This window comes from Arachis hypogaea, chromosome 18 (assembly GCF_003086295.3).
Source record: "Arachis hypogaea cultivar Tifrunner chromosome 18, arahy.Tifrunner.gnm2.J5K5, whole genome shotgun sequence".
Taxonomy (NCBI): Eukaryota; Viridiplantae; Streptophyta; class Magnoliopsida; order Fabales; family Fabaceae; genus Arachis; species Arachis hypogaea.
In genome coordinates, this window is record NC_092053.1 from 76,188,503 (window position 1) to 76,209,466 (window position 20,964).

The window sequence follows — 20,964 nt, forward strand, 5'->3', positions numbered from 1 at the left end:
ATTACATCCATCATATTGAAGTGCGAATAAACATCTTAGATAGAAACAAGCGTGTTTGAATAGAAAACAGAAATAGTTGCATTAATTCATCGAAACACAGCAGAGCTCCTCACCCCCAACAATGGAGTTCAGAGACTCATGCCTTCAAAGAGTACAAAGTTCAGATCTAAAATGTCATGAGGTACGAAATAGACCTCTAGAAGTTGTTTAAATACTAAACTAGTAACCTAGGTTTACAGAAAATGAACAAACTATGATAGATGGTGCAGAAATCCACTTTTGGGCCCACTTGGTGTATGCTGGGGCTGAGACTTAAGCTTCTCACGTGCCTAGACTATTTCTGGAGTTGAACGCCAGGTTGTAACCTGTTTCTGGCATTCAACTCCCATTTGTAACCTGTTTCTGGCGTTTGACGCCAGACTGCAACAAGGAACTGGCGTTGAACACCAGTTTACGTCGTCTATCCTTGAGCAAAGTATGGACTATTATATATTTCTGGAAAGCCCTGGATGTCTACTTTCCAACGCAATTGAGAGCGCGCCATTGGGAGTGCTGTAGCACCAGAAAATCCACTTTGAGTGCAGGGAGGTCAGAATCCAGTAGCATCAGCAGTCCTTTTCCAGCCTGAATCAGATTTTTGCTCAACTCCCTCAATTTCAGCCAGAAAATACATGAACTCATAGTAAAGTCCAGAAATGTGATTTTAATTAAAAACTAATAAAAATATAATGAAAATAAATTAAATCATACTAAAAACATACTAAACACAATGCCGAAAAGCGTATAAATTATCCGCTCATCACATGTGATGAGCGGATAATTTATACGCTTTTTGGCATTATTTTTACATAGTTTTCAGTATAATTTAGTTAATTTAATTCACATTTCTGGACTTTACTATGAGTTTGTTTGTTTTTTTGTGATTTCAGGTATTTTCTGGCTGAAATTGAGGGACTTGAGCAAAAATCAGATTTAGAGGTTGAAGAAGGACTGCAGATGCTGCTAGATTCTGACCTCCCTGCACTCAAAGTGGATTTTCTGGAGCTATTGAACTCCAAATGGCGCGCTCTCAATTGTGTTGGAAAGTAGACATCCAGGGCTTTCTAGAAATATATAATAGTCCATACTTTTCCCGAGTTTTGATGACGCAAACTGGCGTTCAACGCCAGTTCCATGCTGCATTCTGGAGTTAAACGCCAGAAACAGGTTGCAAAGTGGAGTTAAAGGCCAGAAACAGGTTACAAACTGGCGTTCAACTCCAAGAGAAGCCTCTACACGTGTAAAGCCCAATGCTCAGTCCAAGCACACACCAAGTGGGCCCCGGAAGTAGATTTCTGCATCATTTACTCATTTCTGTAAACCCTAGTAACTAGTTTAGCATAAATAGGACTTTTTACTATTGTATTTAGATCTTCAGTTTCATCTTTAGATCACATTTGGGGGTTGGCCATTTGGCCATCCCTGAACCTTCATCACTTATGTATTTTCAACGGTAGAGTTTCTACACACCATAGATTAAGGTGTGGAGCTCTGGTGTTCCTCATAATTTAATACAAAGTACTATTGTTTTTCTATTCAATTCAAGCTTATTCCGATTCTAAGATACTCATTCACACCTCAATATGAATGTGATGATCATGACAGTCATCATCATTCCCAACTATGAACGCGTGCCTGACAACCACTTCAGTTCTACCTTAGATTGAATGAATATCTCTGGGATTCCTTAATCAGTGTCTTCGTGGTATAAGTTAGAGTCCATGGATGGCCATTCTTGAGGTCCGAAAAGTATAAACCTTGTCTGTGGTATTCCGAGTAGGATCTGGGAAGGGATGGCTGCGACGAGCTTCAAACTCGCGAGTGCTGGGCGTAGTGACAGACGCAAAAGGATCAATGGATCCTATTCCAGTATGATCGAGAACCGACAGATGATTAGCCATGCAGTGACAGCGCATTGGACCATTTTCACCGAGAGGACAGGATGTAGCCATTGACAACGGTGATGCCTAATATACAGCTTGCCATAGAAAGAAGTATGAATGATTGGATGAAGAGAATAGGAAAGCAGAGGTTCAGGAGGAACGAACGCATCTCTATACGCTTATCTGAAATTCTCACCAATGAATTACATAAGTATCACTATCTTTATTTTATATTTTATTTATCCTTTAATTACTAAATCTCCATAATCAATTGAATCCGCCTGACAGAGATTTACAAGGTGACCATAGCTTGCTTCAAGCCGACAATCTCCGTGGGATCGACCCTTACTCATGCAAGGTTTATTACTTGGACGACCCAGTGCACTTGCTGGTTAGTTGTGCAAAGTTGTGACAAAGAATTAAGATTATGAACGTGCGTATTGAGTTTTTAGCGCCGTTACCAAGGAATGGAACCGTCACGATTTCTGCGCACCAAGTTTTTGACGCCGTTGCCGGGGATTGTTCGAGTTTGGACAACTGACGGTTCATCTTGTTGCTCAGATTAGGTAATTTTATTTTAATTTTAAGCTTTTTATTTTTATTCTTAATTTCAAAAAAAAAATTATTTTCAAAAATATATTTTTCTTCAGAATTTTTAAGAATGAATTCTAGAGTTTCATGAAGCACATTTAAGCCTGGCTGGCTGTAAAGCCATGTCTAATTCATTTGGACCGAGGCTTCCACTTATCAGCATATGAAGTTGGATGAAGTATCAGTTGTTGTATGTCTGATTTGCATCTGCTAAAGCTTGGCTGGCCATTGGCCATGTCTAGTGTTTTGGACCGGAGCTTTCACTGAAAGCTTGGCTGGCTAGTAAGCCATATCCAATTCCTGGACCGGAGCTTTAGACTAACATTGCAAGATTCCTGGAATTCTCATTAAAAATTCTGAAATCCTTATTTTCTTTTCCAAAATATTTTTGAAAAATCTAAAAAAACTTTAATAAAATCATAAAACCAAAAATAATTTGATGTTTCTTGTTTGAGTCTTGTGTCAGTTTTTAAGTTTGGTGTCAATTGCATGTATTTTAATTTTCCTTTAATTTTTCGAAAATTCATCATGCATTCTTCATGATCTTCAAGTTGTTCTTGACAAATCTTCTTGTTTGATCTTCATATTTTCTTGTTTTATGTCTTTTCTAGTTTTTCATATGCATTTTTAATTTGTTAGTGTCTAAAGTTTGAAAATTTCTATGTTTGGTGTCTTGCATGTTTTTCTTTTCTTGAAAATTTTCAAAAAAAAGTTCTTGATGTTCATCATGATCTTCAAAGTGTTCTTGGTGTTCATCTTTGCATTCAAAGTGTTCTTGCATATTTTTCTTGTTTTGATTCATAACTTTCATGTTTTGAGTCTTTTTGATGTTTTTCTCTTTCATCATTAAAAATTCAAAAATAAAAAAAATATCTTTCCCTTTTTCTTCTCATCAAATTCGAAAATTTGAGTTGACTTTTTCAAAAATTTTTAAAATTTAGTTGTTTCTTATGAGTCAAGTCAAATTTTCAATTTAAAAATCCTATCTTTTTCAATTCTTTTTCAAAAATCAAATCTTTTTCATTTTCTTTTATGATTTTTGAAAATTTCAAATTGATTTTCAAAATCTTTTTCTTATTTTTATTTCATAATTTTCGAAAATCTTATTAGCATTTAATGTGATTGATTCTAAAATTTTAAGTTTGTTACTTGCCTAGTAAGAAAGGTACAATCTTTAAAATTTTAAATCATATCTTTTAGTTTCTTGTTAGTCAAGTAATCAACTTTAATTTCAAAATCAAATCTTTTTAAATTTCTTTTTCAAATCTTTTTCAAAATAAGTTTCAATCACATCTTTTTCAAAATCAATTTCAAAATCTTTTCTAACTTCTTTTCTAACCTCATATCTTTTCAAAAATTGATTTTCAAATCTTTTTCAAACTAATCCTATCTTTTTGTTTGATTCTTATCTTTTATCAAAACTACCTAACTAATTCTATCTCTAATTTTCGAAAATCACATCCCTCTTTTTTCAAAATTCAATTTTAATTAACTAATTGTTTTAAATTTCAATTTAAATTAATTTCATTTTTCTTTCTAATTTTTGAATTCTAACTTTGATTTTAAATTAAAAACAAAAATACTTTCATTTTAATTTATATAATTTTCGAAATTCTCTCCCCCTCATTTCTTTCTAATTATTTTATTTATTTACTAACACTTCTCTTCATCTCGAAATTCAAACCCTGTCTTCCCCTTGGTGTTCGAATTTCTATTCTTCTATTCTTTTCTTCTTCTACTCACATAAAGGAATCTCTATACTGTGACATAGAGGATTCCATATTTTCCTTTCTGTTTTCTTCTTTTCATATGAGCAGGAACAAGGATAAGAACATTCTTTTTGAAGCTGATCCTGAACTTGAAAGGACTCTGAAGAGGAAGCTAAGGGAAGCAAAAGCACAACTCTCTAGAGAAAATCTGACAGAAATTTTTGAAAAAAAAGGAGACATGGCCGAAAATAATAACAATGCAATAAAATTCACATTTCTGGACTTTACTATGAGTTTGTGTGTTTTTCTGTGATTTCAGATATTTTCTGGCTGAAATTGAGGGACTTGAGCAAAAATCAGATTCAGAGGTTGAAGAAGGACTGCAGATGCTGCTGGATTCTGACCTCCCTGCACTCAAAGTGGATTTTCTGGAGCTATAGAACTCCAAATGGCGTGCTCTAAATCGCATTGGAAAGTAGACATCCAGGGCTTTCCAGAAATATATAATAGTCTATACTTTTCTCGAGTTTTGACGACGCAAACTGGCGTTCAACGCTAGTTCCATGCTGCATTCTGGAGTTAAACGCCAGAAACAGGTTGCAAAGTGGAGTTAAACACCAGAAACAGGTTACAAACTAGCGTTCAACTCCAAGAGAAGCCTCTACACGTGTAAAGCTCAATGCTCAGCCCAAGCACATACCAAGTGGGTCCCAAAAGTAGATTTCTGCATCATTTACTCATTTCTGTAAACCCTAGTAACTAGTTTAGCATAAATAGGACTTTTTACTATTGTATTTAGATCTTCAGTTTCATCTTTAGATCATGTTTGGGGGCTGGCCATTTGGCCATGCCTGAACCTTCATCACTTATGTATTTTCAACGGTAGAATTTCTACACACCATAGATTAAGGTGTGGAGCTCTGCTGTTCCTCATGAATTAATACAAAGTACTATTGTTTTTCTATTCAATTCAAGCTTATTCCGATTCTAAGATATTCATTTGCACCGCAATATGAATGTGATGATCGTGACAGTCATCATCATTCCCAACTATGAACGCGTGCCTGACAACCACTTCCGTTCTACCTTAGATTGAATGAATATCTCTGGGATTCCTTAATCAGAGTCTTCGTGGTATAAGTTAGAATCCATGGATGGCCATTCTTGAGATCCGAAAAGTCTAAACCTTGTCTGTGGTATTCCGAGTAGGATCTGGGAAGGGATGGCTGCGACGAGCTTCAAACTCGCGAGTGCTGGGCGTAGTGACAGACGCAAAAGGATCAATGGATCCTATTCCAGTATGATCGAGAACCGACAGATGATTAGCCATGTAGTGACAACGGTGATGCCTAATATACAGCTTGCCATAGAAAGAAATATGAATGATTGGATGAAGAGAATAGGAAAGCAGACGTTCAGGAGGAACGAACGCATCTCTATACGCTTATCTGAAATTCTCACCAATGAATTTCATAAGTATCACTATCTTTATTTTATATTTTATTTATCTTTTAATTACTAAATCTCCATAATCAATTGAATCCGCCTGACTGAGATTTACAAGGTGACCATAGCTTGCTTCAAGCCGACAATCTCCGTGGGATCGACCCTTACTCATGCAAGGTTTATTACTTGGACGACCCAGTGCACTTGCTGGTTAGTTGTGCGAAGTTGTGACAAATAATTAAGATTATGAACGTGCGTATTGAGTGTCATTCCATTATTTCTATACAAACTCTTGCAGAAGCAACACCCATCTTACGAGCCTGGGCTTTGAATCCTACTTTGTGAGTAGATATTTAAGAGCGGCATGGTCAGTGTACACAATCACTTTTGATCCTACTAAGTATGATCTAAACTTGTCAATAGCGTAAACCACTGTAAGCAGCTCTTTTTCTGTGGTTGTGTAATTTTTCTGGGCATCATTTAAAACACGGCTAGCATAATGAATGACATGCAGAAGCTTGTTGTGCCTCTGTCCCAATACTGCACCAATGGCATAGTCACTGGCATCACACATTAGTTTCAAAGGTAATGTCCAATCTGGTGCAGAAATAACTGGTGCTGTGACCAGCTTAGCTTTCAGGGTTTCAAACGCCTGAAGACACTCTGTGTCAAACACAAATAGCGTGTCAGCAGCTAGCAGATTGCTCAGAGGTTTTGCGATTTTTGAAAAATCCTTTATAAACCTCCTATAGAATCCTGCATGCCCTAGAAAGCTTCTGATTGCCTTAACATTGGTGGGTGGTGGTAATTTTTCAATTACCTCTACCTTAGCTTGATCCACCTCTATTCCCTTGTTCGAAATTTTATGCCCAAGGACAATTCCTTCAGTCACCATAAAGTGACATTTTTCCCAATTTAGAACCAGGTTAGTCTCTTGGCATCTTTTCAGAATAAGTGCTAGATGGTTAAGACAGGAGCTAAATGAGTCTCCAAATACTGAGAAGTCATCCATGAAGACTTCCAGAAATTTTTCTACCATATCAGAGAAGATAGAGGGCATGCACCTCTGAAAGGTTGCAGGTGCATTTCACAGACCAAAAGGCATTCTTCTGTATGCAAATACTCCAGATGGACATATGAATATTGTTTTCTCTTGGTCCTGAGGATCTACTGCAATTTGGTTGTAACCTGAATAGCCATCCAAAAAGCAGTAGTATTCATGACCTGCTAGTCTTTCTAGCATCTGGTCTATGAATGGTAAAGGGAAGTGATCCTTCCTGGTGGCTGTATTGAGCCTTCTGTAGTCAATACACATACGCCACCCTATAACTGTTCTTGTAGGAACCAGTTTATTTTTTTCATTATGAACCACTGTCATACCTCCCTTCTTAGGGACAAGATGGACAGGACTCACCCAGGGGCTATCAGAAATAGGATAAATAATCCCAGCCTCTAGTAACATAGTGACCTCTTTCTGCACCACCTCCTTCATGGCGTTATTTAGCTGCCTCTGTGGTTGAACCACTGGCTTAGGATCATCCTCCAATAGGATCTTGTGCATGCATCTGGCTGGGCTAATGCCCTTAAGATCACTTATGGACCACCCAAGAGCTGTCTTGTGTGTCCTTAGCACCTGAATTAGTTCTTTCTCTTCTTGTGGCTCTAAAGCAGAGCTTATGATTACAGAAAAAGTGTCACCTTCTCCCAGAAATGCATATTTCAGGGATGGTTGTAGTGGTTTGAGCTCGGGTTTAGGAGGTTTCTCCTCTTTCTGAGGAGTTTTCAGAGGTTCTTTTATTTCCTCTGGTTCCTCCAGATCAGGCTGAACATCTTTAAAAATGTCCTCTAGCTCTGATTCGAGACTCTCAGTTATATTGACCTCTTCCACCAGGGAGTCAATAATATCAACGCTCAGGCAGTCGTCTGATGTGTTTGGATGTTGCATAGCTTTGACAACATTCAACTTAAACTCATCCTTATTGACTCTCAGGGTTATCTCCCCTTTTTGGACGTCAATGAGGCTTTGTTCAGTTGCTAGGAATGGTCTTCCTAGAATGAGAGTTGCACTCTTGTGCTCCTCCATTTCCAGCACTACAAAGTCAGTAGGGAAGGCAAATGGCCCAACCTTGACAATCATGTCCTCAATTATGCCTGATGGGTATTTAATGGAGCCATCTGCAAGTTGAAGACAGATCCGGGTTGGTTTGACCTCTTCAGTAAAGCCAAGCTTTCTGATAGTGGATGCAGGGATTAGTTTGATGCTTGCCCCAAGATCACATAAAGCTGTCTTGGTGTAATTACCCTCTAATATGCATTTTATCATAAAGCTCCCGGGATCTTTAAGCTTTTCTGGGAAGCTTTTCAGAATGACTGCACTGCATTTCTTCAGTGAGGAGAACTCTTTCAGTTTCTCTCCAATCCTTCTTATGACTCAAGATATCTTTCATGAACTTCGCATAAGAGGGTATTTGCTCAAGTGCCTCTGCAAACGGAATCTTTATTTCAAGAGTCCTGATATAGTCTGCAAAGCGGGCAAATTGCTTATCCTGCTCCTCCTGGCAGAGTTTTTGAGGATAAGGTATCTTGGCTTTGTATTCCTCAACCTTAGTTGCTGCAGGTTTATTTTCTATAGAGGTGGTTAGAGAAGCCTTTTTAGAGGGGTTGCTATCAGCACTTGTGTGTGTCTGATCCCTCACTGGCGTTTGGATGCCAGGGTTAGAAGCTTGATTGGCGTTGGACGCCAGTTTCTTACATGTTTCTGGCGTTTGAACGCCAGAATTGTTCCTCTCTGGGCTCTTACTATCCTCAGAGGGATTTTGGATGAGATTTTGGTCATCCTCTATCATTTGTTCTTTCCTTGGCTTTCTGCTGCTCTGGAGTGGGGTATTTAATATTTTTCCACTTCGTAATTGAACTGCCTGGCACTCTTCTATTATCTGTTTTGATAACTGTTGTTTTGTCTGATTCAATTGTGCCTCCATATTTTTATTAGCATTTTTAGTGTCTTGTAGCATCTCCTTAAATTCTACTAGCTATTTTGTTAGAAAACACAATTGTTGATTGAGGTCAGCAACTTGTTCTGGAGGACCAAGCTCAGTAGGCACTGCCTTGGTTTCTTCTTTTATGGAGGACCCACCACTTATGTACAGATGCTGATTTCTAGCAACTATATCAATAAGCTCTTGAGCCTCTTCAATAGTTTTCCTCATGTGTATAGATCCACCAGCTGAGTGGTCTAGGGACATCTGAGCTCCTTCTGTAAGCCCATAGTAGAAGATGTCTAACTGCACCCACTCTGAAAACATTTTAGAGGGACATTTTCTTAACATCCCTCTGTACCTCTCCCAGGCATTATAAAGGGATTCATCATCCTCTTGCTTAAAGCCTTGGATATCCAGCCTTAGCTGTGTCATTCTTTTTGGAGGGAAATATTGATTCAGAAATTTGTCTGATAATTGTTTCCATGTCCTTATGCTTGCTGTGGGTTGGTTATTTAACCACCTTTTAGCTTGATCTTTTACAGCAAACAGAAACAGTAACAGCCTGTATACATCCTGATCTACCTCCTTGTCACGTACTGTATCAGCAATTTGCAAGAATTATGCCAGAAACTCAGTAGGTTCTTCCTGTGGAAGACCAGAATACTGACAGTTTGCTGCACCATGACAATGAGCTGAGGATTTAGCTCAAAACTGCTTGCTTTGATAGAGGGTACACAGATACTACTCCCATATGCAGCAGTAGTGGGGTTAGTATATGACCCCAGAGTCCTTCTGGACTGTTCATTTCCACATAGGTGCATGATGGAGAAAGGGAGATGATGCAGTTTGCAAATAAATTTTTTTTTTGAAAACCGAAATTAAAATAAAATAAAATAAATGAAAAATTGACTATATTTTCGAAAATTAGAAGAAAAAGAAATAAAAGAAAATTGAAAACTAAATTAATTAATTAAAAAGATTTGAAAAAGATGGGTGTGAGGATTTTCGAAAAAAATGAAGAGAGAGAAATTGGTTAGGAAGTTTTGAAAAAGATATGTCTTAAAACTAAAGATACTTGTAAGAAAATAAAATAAAATAAAATAAATAAAAAAGAAAAGATATGAAAAAGATTTAATTTTAAGATTTGAGATTAGAAAAGATAAGATAAGCTAGGTAAGAGAAGATAAGGAATTTAAATTAAAAAGTTTTGAAAATTAAATTTTAAATTTGAAAATTGAATTTTGAATTTTCGAAAAAGTCAACAATATAAGATAAGGATTTGAAAAAGATTTAAATTTTGAAAAGATTTGATTTTTAAATTTGAAAATTAGATTTTAAGTTTTAAATTTTGAAATTTGAATTTTCAAATTTTGAAACTTGAAATTTGAAATTTGAAATAAGATAAGATAAAATTTTGAAAAAGATATGATTTTTTTTGAAAAAAATTTGAATTTTGAAAATTTTAAAATAAAAATCTGAATTTTTTTGAAAAAATTTCGAAATATTTGCTCAAAAATAGTTAGAGAAGATATTTTTTTTTATTTTTAAATTTTATGATGAAAAAGAAAAACACACAAAAGACACACAACTTAAAATTTTTAGATCTAATGCTCCTTATTTTTGAAAAGTTTGGAGGGAAAACACCAAGGAACACCAAACTTAAAAATTTTAAGATCAAAACACAAGGAAGACTCAAGAACACTTTGAAGACTCACAATAACAACAAGAACATGAAGAAAGAACATCAAACTTAAAATTTTTAGAAAACCAAAATAAAATTTTCGAAAACCAAAGAAAAATTAACAAGAAAACACCAAACTTAAAGTTTAGCACACGATTTAATCAAAGAAAAATTATTTTTGAAAAAGAGATTTTAAAAGGGAGATAGCCAATTACCAAGAATATAAGCACAACGCTCTAGCCAATTGAGCTATAAATTTAACGTGTTTTAACAAGGTATTTAATAAACAAAATTTTTTTGAAAACTTATATTTTGAAAAAAAAAAACACAAGAAAAACAAGAAAATACACAGAACAGGAAAAACTAAAAATCAAACAAGAAAAATATCAAGAATAACTTGAAGATTAAGAAAGAACAATGAACACAAATTCAAAAATTTAAAAGAAAATAAAAACATGCAATTGACACCAAACTTAAAATAAGAAACTAAACTCAAACAGAAAAACTCAATTATTAGTTTATAAAAATTTTCAAAAAATTTAAAAAGAGAAAATAAGGATTAAAAAGAAATTTTCAACCAAAAACAATAATAGAAGACGCAATTTTAGTGACTCTAAACTAAAAAGATAAATTTTTCCTAATCTAAGCAAAAAAATAAACCGTCAGTTGTCCAAACTCGAACAATCCCCGGCAACGACGCCAAAAACTTGGTGTGCGAAATCGTGATTATTCCATTCCTTGGTAACGACGCAAAAAACTCAATACGCACGTTCATGATCTTATATCTGTTTCACAACTTCGTACAACTAACCAGCAAGTGCACTGGGTCGTCCAAGTAATAAACCTTACGTGAGTAAGGGTCGATCCCACGGAGATTGTCGGCTTGAAGCAAGCTATGGTCACCTTGTAAATCTCAGTCAGGCGAATTCAAATAGTTTTATAAAGTGATAAATAAAAGACAAATAGAATATAACTAGGATAGAGATACTTATGTAATTCATTGGTGAGAATTTCAGATAAGCGTATAGAGATGCTTTCGTTCCTCTGATCTCTGCTTTCTTGCTGTCTTCATCCAATCAATCCTACTCCTTTCCATGGCAAGATTTATGTAGGGCATCACCGTTGTCAATGGCTACATCCCATCCTCCTGTGAAAATAGTCCAATGCGCTGTCACTGCATGGCTAATCATCTATCGGTTCTCGATCATACTTGAATAGGATTTACTATCCTTTTGCGTCTGTCACTACGCCCAGCACTCGCGAGTTTGAAGCTTGTCACAGCCATTCCTTCCCAGATCCTACTCGGAATACCACAGACAAGGTTTAGACTTTCCGAATCTTAAGAAGGCCATCTATGGGTTCTAACTTATACCACGAAGACTCTAATAGCTCAGACTCGGTCCCCTATATTAGATATACAAGAGATATCCATTCAATCTAAGGTAGAACGGAAGTGGTTGTCAGGCACGCGTTCATAAGTTGAGAATAATGATGACTGTCAGGATCATCACATCCATCATATTGAAGTACGAATGAATATCTTAGAAGCAGAATAAGTTGAATTGAATAGAAAAATAGTAGTACTTTGCATTAATCTTTGAGGAACAGCAGAGCTCCACACCTTAATCTATGGTGTGTAGAAATTCTGCTATTAAAAAATACATAAGTGAAAGATTCAGGCATGGCGGAATGGCCAGCTCCCATGATCTACGAACTAAACGTCCAAAAGATGTAAATACAATAGTAACAAGTCCTATTTATACTAAACTAGTTACTAGGGTTTATAGAAATAAGTAAATGATGCAGAAATCCACTACCGGGGCCCACTTGGTGTGTGCTTGGGCTGAGCATTGAACTTTACACGTGTAGAGGCTTCTTTTGAGTTGAACACCAGTTTGTAGCCTGTTTCTGGCGTTGAACTCCACTTTGCAACCTGTTTCTGGCGTTTGACTCCAGAATGCAACATGGAACTGGCGTTGAATGCCAGTTTACGTCGTCAATCCTTATTCAAAGTATAGACTATTATATATTTCTGGAAAGCCCTGGATGTCTACTTTCCAACGCAATTGGGAACGCGCCATTTAGAGTTTGGTAGCTTCAGAAAATCCACTTTGAGTGCAGGGAGTCAGAATCCAACAGCATCTGCAGTCCTTCTTCAACCTCTGAATCTGATTTTTCCTCAAGTCCCTCAATTTCAGCCAGAAATTATCTGAAATCACAGAAAAACACAAAAACTCATAGTAAAGTCCAGAAATGTGAATTTTAATTAAAAACTAATAAAAATATACTAAAAACTAACCAAATCATACTGAAAACTATGTAAAAAAAATACCAAAAAGCGTATAAATTATCTTCTCATCACAACACCAAACTTAAATTATTGCTTGTCCCCAAGCAACTGAAAATCAAATAGGATAAAAAGAAGAGAATATACTATAAATTCCAAAATATCAATGAAACTTAGCTCCAATCAGATGAGCGGGACTTGTAGCTTTTTTGCCTCTTTAATAGTTTTGGCATCTCACTCTATCCATTGAAGTTCAGAATGATTGGCATCTATAGGAACCCAGAGTTCAGATAGTGTTATTGATTCTCCTAGTTCAGTATGTTGATTCTTGAACACAGCTACTTTATGAGTCTTGGCCGTGGCCCTAAGCACTTTGTTTTCCAGTATTACCACCGGATACATAAATGTCACAAACACATAATTGGGTGAACCTTTTCAGATTGTGACTCAGCTTTGCTAAAGTCCCCGATTAGAGGTGTCCAGGGTTCTTAAGCACACTCTTCTTTTGCTTTGGACCTTGACTTTAACTGCTCAGTCTCAAGTTTTCACTTGACACCTTCACGCCACAAGCACATGGTTAGGGACAACTTGGTTTAGCCGCTTAGGCCAGGATTTTATTCCTTTATGCCCTCCTATCCACTGATGCTCAAAGCCTTGGGATCCTTTTTATTACCCTTGCCTTTTTGTTTTAAGGGCTATTGGCTTTTTGCTCTTGCCTTTTGGTTTTAAGAGCTTTTGGCTTTTTCTGCTTGCTTTTTCTTTTTCTTTCTATTTTTGTTTTTGTATTTTTTTGTATTTTTTTCGCAAGCTTTCTGTATTCACTGCTTTTTCTTGCTTCAAGAATCAATTTTTTTTATTTTTCAGATTATCAAATAACATTTCTCTTTATCATCCTTCTTTCAAGAGCCAACATATTTAACATTCTTAAACAACAACTTCAAAAGACATATGCACTGTTCAAGCATTCATTCAGAAAACAAAAAGTATTGTCACCACATCAAGATAATTAAACTAGTTTCAAGGATGAATTCGGAACCATGTACTTCTTGTTCTTTTGTAATTAAAACATTTTTCATTTAAGAGAGGTGATGGATTCATAGGACATTCATAACTTTAAGGCATAAACATTTAAATACTAATGATCATGAAGACATAAACATAAAGCATAATAAACGAAAAACAGTAAAATAAATAGACAAGAAGATTAAGGAATGAGTTCACCTTAGTGAGGGTGGCGTCTTCCTCTTCTTGAAGAACCAATGGTGCTTTTGAGCTCCTCTATATCTCTTCCTTGTCTTTGTTGTTCCTCCCTCATAGCTCTTTGATCTTCTCTAATTTCATGGAGGATGATGGAATGCCCTTGGTGCTCCATCCTTAGTTCTCCCATGTTGGAACTTAATTCACCTAGGGAAGTGTTGATTTGTTCCCAATAGTTTTGTGGAGGAAAGTGCATCCCTTGAGGCATCTCAGGGATTTCATGGTGAGGAATCTCCTCATGCTCATGTTGAGGTCCATGCTCTCTTGTTTGCTCCATCCTTTTCTTAGTGATGGGCTTGTCCTCTTCAATGAGGATGTCTTCCTCTATGTCGACCCCAGCCGAATTACAGAGGTGGCAAATGAGGTGAGAAAAGGTTAACCTTGCCAAGTTGGATGACTTGTCAGCCACCTTGTAGAGTTCTTGAGGTATAATCTCATGAACTTCCACTTCCTCCCCAATCATGATGCTATGGATCATGATGGCCCGGTCTATAGTAACTTCAGACTGGTTGCTAGTAGAAATGATTGAGCATTGAATGAACTCCAACCATCCTCTAGCTACTGGTTTGAGGTCAAGCCTTCTTAGTCGAACCGGCTTACCTTTTGAGTCAATTTTCCATTGAGCTCCTTCCACACATATGTCCATGAGGACTTGGTCCAACCTTTGATCAAAGTTGACTCTTCTAGTGTAGGGGCGTGCGTTCTCCTCTATCATTGGTAGGTTGAACGCCAACCTTACATTTTCCGGACTGAAATCTCAGTATTTCCCCTGAACCATGGTGAGCCAATTCTTTGGGTTCGGGTTCACACTTTGATCATGGTTTCTAGTGACCCATGCGTTTGCATAGAACTCTTGAACCATTAAGATCCCGACTTGTTGAATGGGGTTGGTGAGGACTTTCCAACCTCTTCTTTGGATCTCAAGTCGAATCACCGGATACTCATTCTTTTTGAGTTTGAAAGGAACCTCAGGGATCACTTTCTTCTTGGCCACAACTTCATAGAAGTGGTCTTGATGGACCTTAGAGATGAATCTCTCCATCTCCCATGACTCAGAGGTGGAAGCAATTGCCTTCCCTTTCCTCTTTCTAGAGGTTTCTCTAGTCTTTGGTGCCATGAATGGTTATGAAAAAACAAAAAGCAATGCTTTTTACCACACCAAACTTAAAATGTTTGCTCGTCCCCGAGCAAAAGATGAGAGAAAGAAGTAGAAGAAGAAGAGGAATGGAGGAGAGGGAGAGAGAGTTGGTTTCGGCCAAGGGGTGAAGAGAAGGTTGTGTTGTGCGAAAATGAAGAGGGAATGAGGGGTTTATATAGGAGTAGGGAGGGGTTAGGGTTCGGCCATTTAGGGTTGGGTTTGGGAGGGAAATTATTTTGAATTTAAAGGTAGGTTGGGTTTTTGGGGAAGAGAGGATGGATGTGAGTGGTGAAGATGTGATTGGAAAGAGTGATTGAGTTGATTGGTGAGGGGTATTTGGGGAAGAGTGATATGAAAAGGTGTAAAGAGGAGAGAAGAAAGGTAAGTGGGGATTCTGTGGGGTCCACAGATCCAGAGGTGTTTGAGGATTTCTCATCCCTTCATCTTTGAGGCGTGTAAAACGCCCTATATATGCAATCCTGGCGTTTAACGCCAGATTGCAGCATGTTTCTGGCATTAAACGCCACTTCCATGCTTGTTTTGGGCGTTCAATGCCAGTCTGCAGCATGTTTCTGGCGTTGAACGCAAGTATGGTGCATGTTTCTGAAGTTAAACGCCAGTCTGATGCTTGTGTCTGGCGTTTAACGCCAGCTTTCCTCTAGGTGCAATCCTGTCGTTTAAACGCCAGACTGCTGCTTGTTTCTGGTGTTTAACGCCAGTTTCGTGCTCTATTCTGGCGTTAAACGCCAGTAAGCCCTTCCTCCAGGGTGTTCTATTTTCAATGCTGTTTTTCATTCTGTTTTTGATTTTTCGGTAGTTTTTGTGACTCCACATGATCATCAACCTAATAAAACATGAAATAGCAAAGAAAAAATAAAATAAAAATGCTTAAATAACATTGGGTTGCCTCCCAACAAGCGCTTCTTTAATGTCAATAGCTTGACAGTGAGCTCTCATGGAGCCTCACAAATAATCAGAGCAAGGTTGGGATCTCCCAACACCAAACTTAGAGTTTGGTTGTGGGGTTCAACACCAAACTTAGAGCTTGGTTGTGGCCTCCCAACAAACTTAGAGTTTGACTGTGGGGGCTTTGGTTGACTCTGTAGTGAGAGAAGATTTTCATGCTTCCTCTCCATGGTTACAGAAGGAGATCCTTGAGTTTTAAACACAAGGTTAACCTCATTTAGTTGAAGGATCAATTCTCCTCTGTCTACATCAATCATAGCTCTTACTGTGGCTAGGAAGGGTCTTCCAAGGATGATGGATTCATCCTCATCCTTCTCAGTGTCGAGGATTATGAAATCAGTAGGGATGTAAAGGCCTTCAACCTTTACTAACACGCCCTCTACTAGTCCATAAGCCTGTTTTCTTGAGTTGTCTGCCATCTCTAATGAGATTCTGGCAGCTTGCACCTCAAAGATTCCCAGTTTCTCCATTACGGAGAGGGGCATGAGGTTTATCCCTGACCCAAGGCCACATAGAGCCTTCTCAAAGGTCATGGAGCCTATGGTACAAGGTATTAAGAACTTTCCAGGATCCTGTTTCTTCTGAGGCAATCTCAGTTGATCCAGATCACTCAGTTCATTGGTGAGCAAGGGAGGTTCATCTTCTCAAGTCTCATTACCAAATAATTTGGCATTCAGCTTCATGATTGCACCATGGTACTTGGCAACTTGCTCTTCAGTAACATCCTCATTCTCTTCAGAAGAGGAATAGTCATCAGAGCTCATGAATGGCATAAGGAGGTTCAATGGAATCTCTATGGTCTCTAGATGAGCCTCAGATTCCTTTGGTTCCTCAGAGGGAAACTCCTTATTGATCACTGGACGTCCCAGGAGGTCTTCCTCACTGGGATTCACGTCCTCTCCCTCCCTTGTAGGTTCGGCCATGATGATCATTTCAATGGCCTTGCACTCTCCTTTTGTATTTTCTTCTGTATTGCTTGGGAGAATACTAGGAGGGGTTTCAGTGATTCCTTTACTCAGCTGGCCCACTTGTGCTTCCAAATTTCTAATGGAGGACGTTGTTTCATTCATGAAACTCACAGTGTCCTTAGATAGATCAGAGACTATGTTTGCCAAGCTAGATGGGGTCTGCTCAGAACTCTCTGTCTTTTGCTGAGTGGATGATGGAAAAGGCTTGCTATTGCTAAACCTGTTTCTTCCACCATTGTTAAAGCCTTGTTGAGGCTTTTGTTGATCCTTCCATGAGAAATTTGGATGATTTCTCCATGAGGGATTATAGGTGTTTCCATAGGGTTCACCCATGTAATTCACCTCTGCTATTGCAGGGTTCTCAGGATCATAAGCTTCTTCTTCAGAAGATGCCTCTTTAGTACTGTTGGATGATTCCTTCAATCCATTCAAACTCTGAGAAATCATATTGACTTGCTGAGTCAATATTTTGTTCTGAGCCAATATGGCATTTAGAGTATCAATTTCAAGAACTCCCTTCCTCATAGGCGTCCCATTATTCACAGGATTCCTCTCAGAAGTGTACATGAACTGGTTATTTGCAACCATGTCAATGAGTTCCTGAGCTTCTGTAGGCATTTTCTTTAAGTGAATGGATTCACCTGCAGAATGGTCCAATGACATCTTGGATAGTTCAGACAGACCATCATAGAATATATCCAGAATGGTCCATTTTGAAAGCATGTCAGAAGGACACCTTTTGGTCAGTTCCTTGTATCTCTCCCAAGCTTCATAGAGGGATTCACCTTCCTTTTGTCTGAAGGTTTTAACATCCACTCTAAGCTTACTAAGCTTTTGAGGAGGAAAGAACTTGGCTAAGAAAGCCGTGACCAGCTTATCCCAAGAGTTCAGGCTATCTTTAGGTTGAGAATCCAACCATACTCTAGCTCTGCCTCTTACAGCAAACGGGAAAAGCATAAGCCTGTAGACCTCGGAATCAACCCCATTGGTTTTAACAGTATCACAGATCTGCAAGAATTCATTTAAGAACTGAAAAGGATCTTCAGATGGAAGTCCATGAAACTTGCAGTTTTGTTGCATCAGAGAAACTAATTGAGGTTTAAGCTCAAAGTTGTTTGCTCCAATGGCAGGAATTGAGATGCTTCTTCCATGTAAATTGGAATTAGGTGCAGTGAAGTCACCAAGCATCCTCCTTGCATTATTGTTGTTAGGTGCGTCTGCCATCTCCTTTTCTTGTTCGAAAATTTCAGTAAGGTTGTCTCTGGATTGTTGTATATTAGCTTCTCTTAGTTTTCTCTTTAGAGACCTTTTAGGTTATGGATTAGCTTCAACAAGAATGCCCTTTTCCTTGTTCCTGCTCATATGAAAGAGAAAAGAACAAGAAAAGAAGAGGAATCCTCTATGTTACAGTAAAGAGGTTCCTTGTTGTTAGTAGAAGAAGAAAGGGAATAAGAGTGAAGAAGAATGGATAATCCAAACACAAGGGTGAGGATAGGAGCAGAGATATGAGATGAAAAGAGGTGTTAGTAGATGAATAAAAAAAATAGAGGGAGATTAAAGAGAGGGAATTTCGAAAATTAATTAAAATAAAATTAAAAATTAAAGTTGAAAATTGAAATTGAAATCAAATTAAATTAAAATTAAAATAATTAGTTAATTAAAAAAAGGAAATTTGAAAAAAAGGGAAGTATTTTCGAAAATTAGAGAAAGAGTTAGTTAGGTGGTTTTGAAAAAGATATGATTGAAACAAAAAGACAGGATTGATTGAAAAAGATTTGAAAATCAATTTGAAAAAGATAAGAAGTTAGAAAAGATTTTGAAATTGATTTTGAAAAAGATGTGATTGAAATTTAAAAAGATGATAAGATTGATTGAAAAAGATTTGAAAAAGAAATTTAAAAAGATTTGATTTTGAAAATTAAAGTTGATTACTTGACTAACAAGAAACTAAAAAGATATGATTCTAGAGTTTAAAGATTGAACTTTTCTTTCTAGGCAAGTAACAAACTTAATATTTTTGAATCAATCACATTAATTGTTAGTAATATTTTCAAAAATTATGAGATAGAATTAAGAAAAAGATTTTTGAAAAATATTTTTATAATTTTTGAAAATAAATAAGAAAAATGAAAAAGATTTGATTTTTGAAAAAGATTTAAAAAAGATAAGATTTTTAAATTGAAAATTTGATTTGACTCATTAGAAATAACTAAATTTTAAAATTTTTGAAAAAAGTCAACTCAAATTTTCGAATTTTATGAGTGAAAAAGGGAAAGATATTTTTTTTTTGAATTTTTCAATGAAGAAAGAGAAAAAAAGAAAAGATATCTTTTTGATGTTTTTCTCTCTTTTTTTTTCATTAAACAATAAGAATGAAACAAAACATGAAGAATTAAGATCAAAACCAAAAATGCATGCAAAAACACTATGAATGTCAAGATGAACACCAAGAACTTATTTTTGAAAAATTTTCAAGAAAAGAAAACATGCAAGACAACAAACTTAAAAATTTTTATTCTTTAGACATTAACAAATTGAAAATGCATATGAAAAACAAGAAAAGACACAAAACAAGAAAATATGAAGATCAAACAAGAAGACTGGCCAAGAACAACTTGAAGATCATGAAGAATGCAATGCATGAAATTTTCGAAAATAATTTTTAGAAAATTAAAAAGATGCAATTGACACTAAACTTAAAAGTTGACTCTAGACTCAAACAAGAAACACAAAATATTTTTGGTTTTATGATTTTATTAATTTTTTTTTTTGTATTTTTCAAAAATTTAGTTGGGAAAAACGAAAAAGGAAAAATACTATTTAAGAAATTGACTCCAGAATGCAGCATCTGTATAAATTGGAGTTGAACACCAGAAACAGGTTACAACCTGGCGTTCAACTCCAGAAACAGCCTAGGCACGTGAGAAGCTTAAGTCTCAGCCCCAGCACACAACAAGTGGGCCCCAGAAGTGGATTCCTGCACCAATTATCTTAGTTTATTCATTTTCTGTAAACCTAGGTTACTAATTTAGTATTTAAACAACTTTTAGAGATTTATTTTGCCCTCATGACATTTTAGATCTGAACTTTGTACTCTTTGACGGCATGAGTCTCTAAACTCCATTGTTGGGGGGTGAGGAGCTCTGCTTTGTCTCGATGAATTAATGCAATTATTTCTGTTTTCCATTCAAACACACTTGTTTCTATCTAAGATGTTCATTCGCACTTCAATATGATGAATGTGATAATCTGTGACACTCATCACCATTCTCAATCTATGAACGCGTGCCTGACAACCACTCCCGTTCTACCTTCGATTGAATAAATATCTCTTGGATTCCTTAATCAGAATCTTCGTGGTATAAGCTAGAATCCATTGGCAGCATTCTTGAGAATCCGGAAAGTCTAAACCTTGTCTGTGACGAGCTTCAAACTCACAAAGGTTGGGCGTAGTGACAGACGCAAAAGGATCAATGGATCCTATTCCAGCAGGAGTGAGAACCGACAGATGATTAGCCATGCGGTGACAGCGCACCTGGACCCTTTTCACTGAGAGGACGGATGGTAGCCATTGACAACGGTGATCCACCAACACACAGCTTGCCATAGGAGGAACCTTGCGTGCGTGAAGAAGAAGACATGGGGAAATCAGAGATTCAGAAGACAAAGCATCTCCAAAACTCCAACATATTCTCCATTACTGCATAACAAGTAGTTATTTAATGCTCTCTTATTTTTCGCAATTCAAACTGATAATCATAGTTGATTTCCTGACTAAGATTTACAAGATAACCATAGATTGCTTCAAGCCAACAATCTCCGTGGGATCGACCCTTACTCACGTAAGTTATTACTTGGACGACCCAGTGCACTTGCTGGTTAGTTGTGCGGAGTTGTGAAAAGTGTGAATCACAATTTCGTTCACCAGCCAGTCTGGTGCCCATTTCTGGCGTTAAACGCCCAGAATGGTGCCAGACTTGGCGTTTAACGCCCATTCTGCTACCCTTACTGGCGTTTA

The 20,964-nt window shown here is 37.0% G+C and overlaps 1 non-coding gene across 1 annotated transcript; it reads left to right on the forward strand.

Annotated features, from left to right (window-relative positions):
* The first annotated feature begins 17,663 nt into the window (after positions 1-17,663).
* LOC112774829 (small nucleolar RNA R71) lies at positions 17,664-17,771 on the forward strand. Its single transcript, XR_003189288.1, has one exon. It is a non-coding gene; the product is annotated as a small nucleolar RNA R71 (small nucleolar RNA).
* Positions 17,772-20,964: the final 3,193 nt, after the last annotated feature.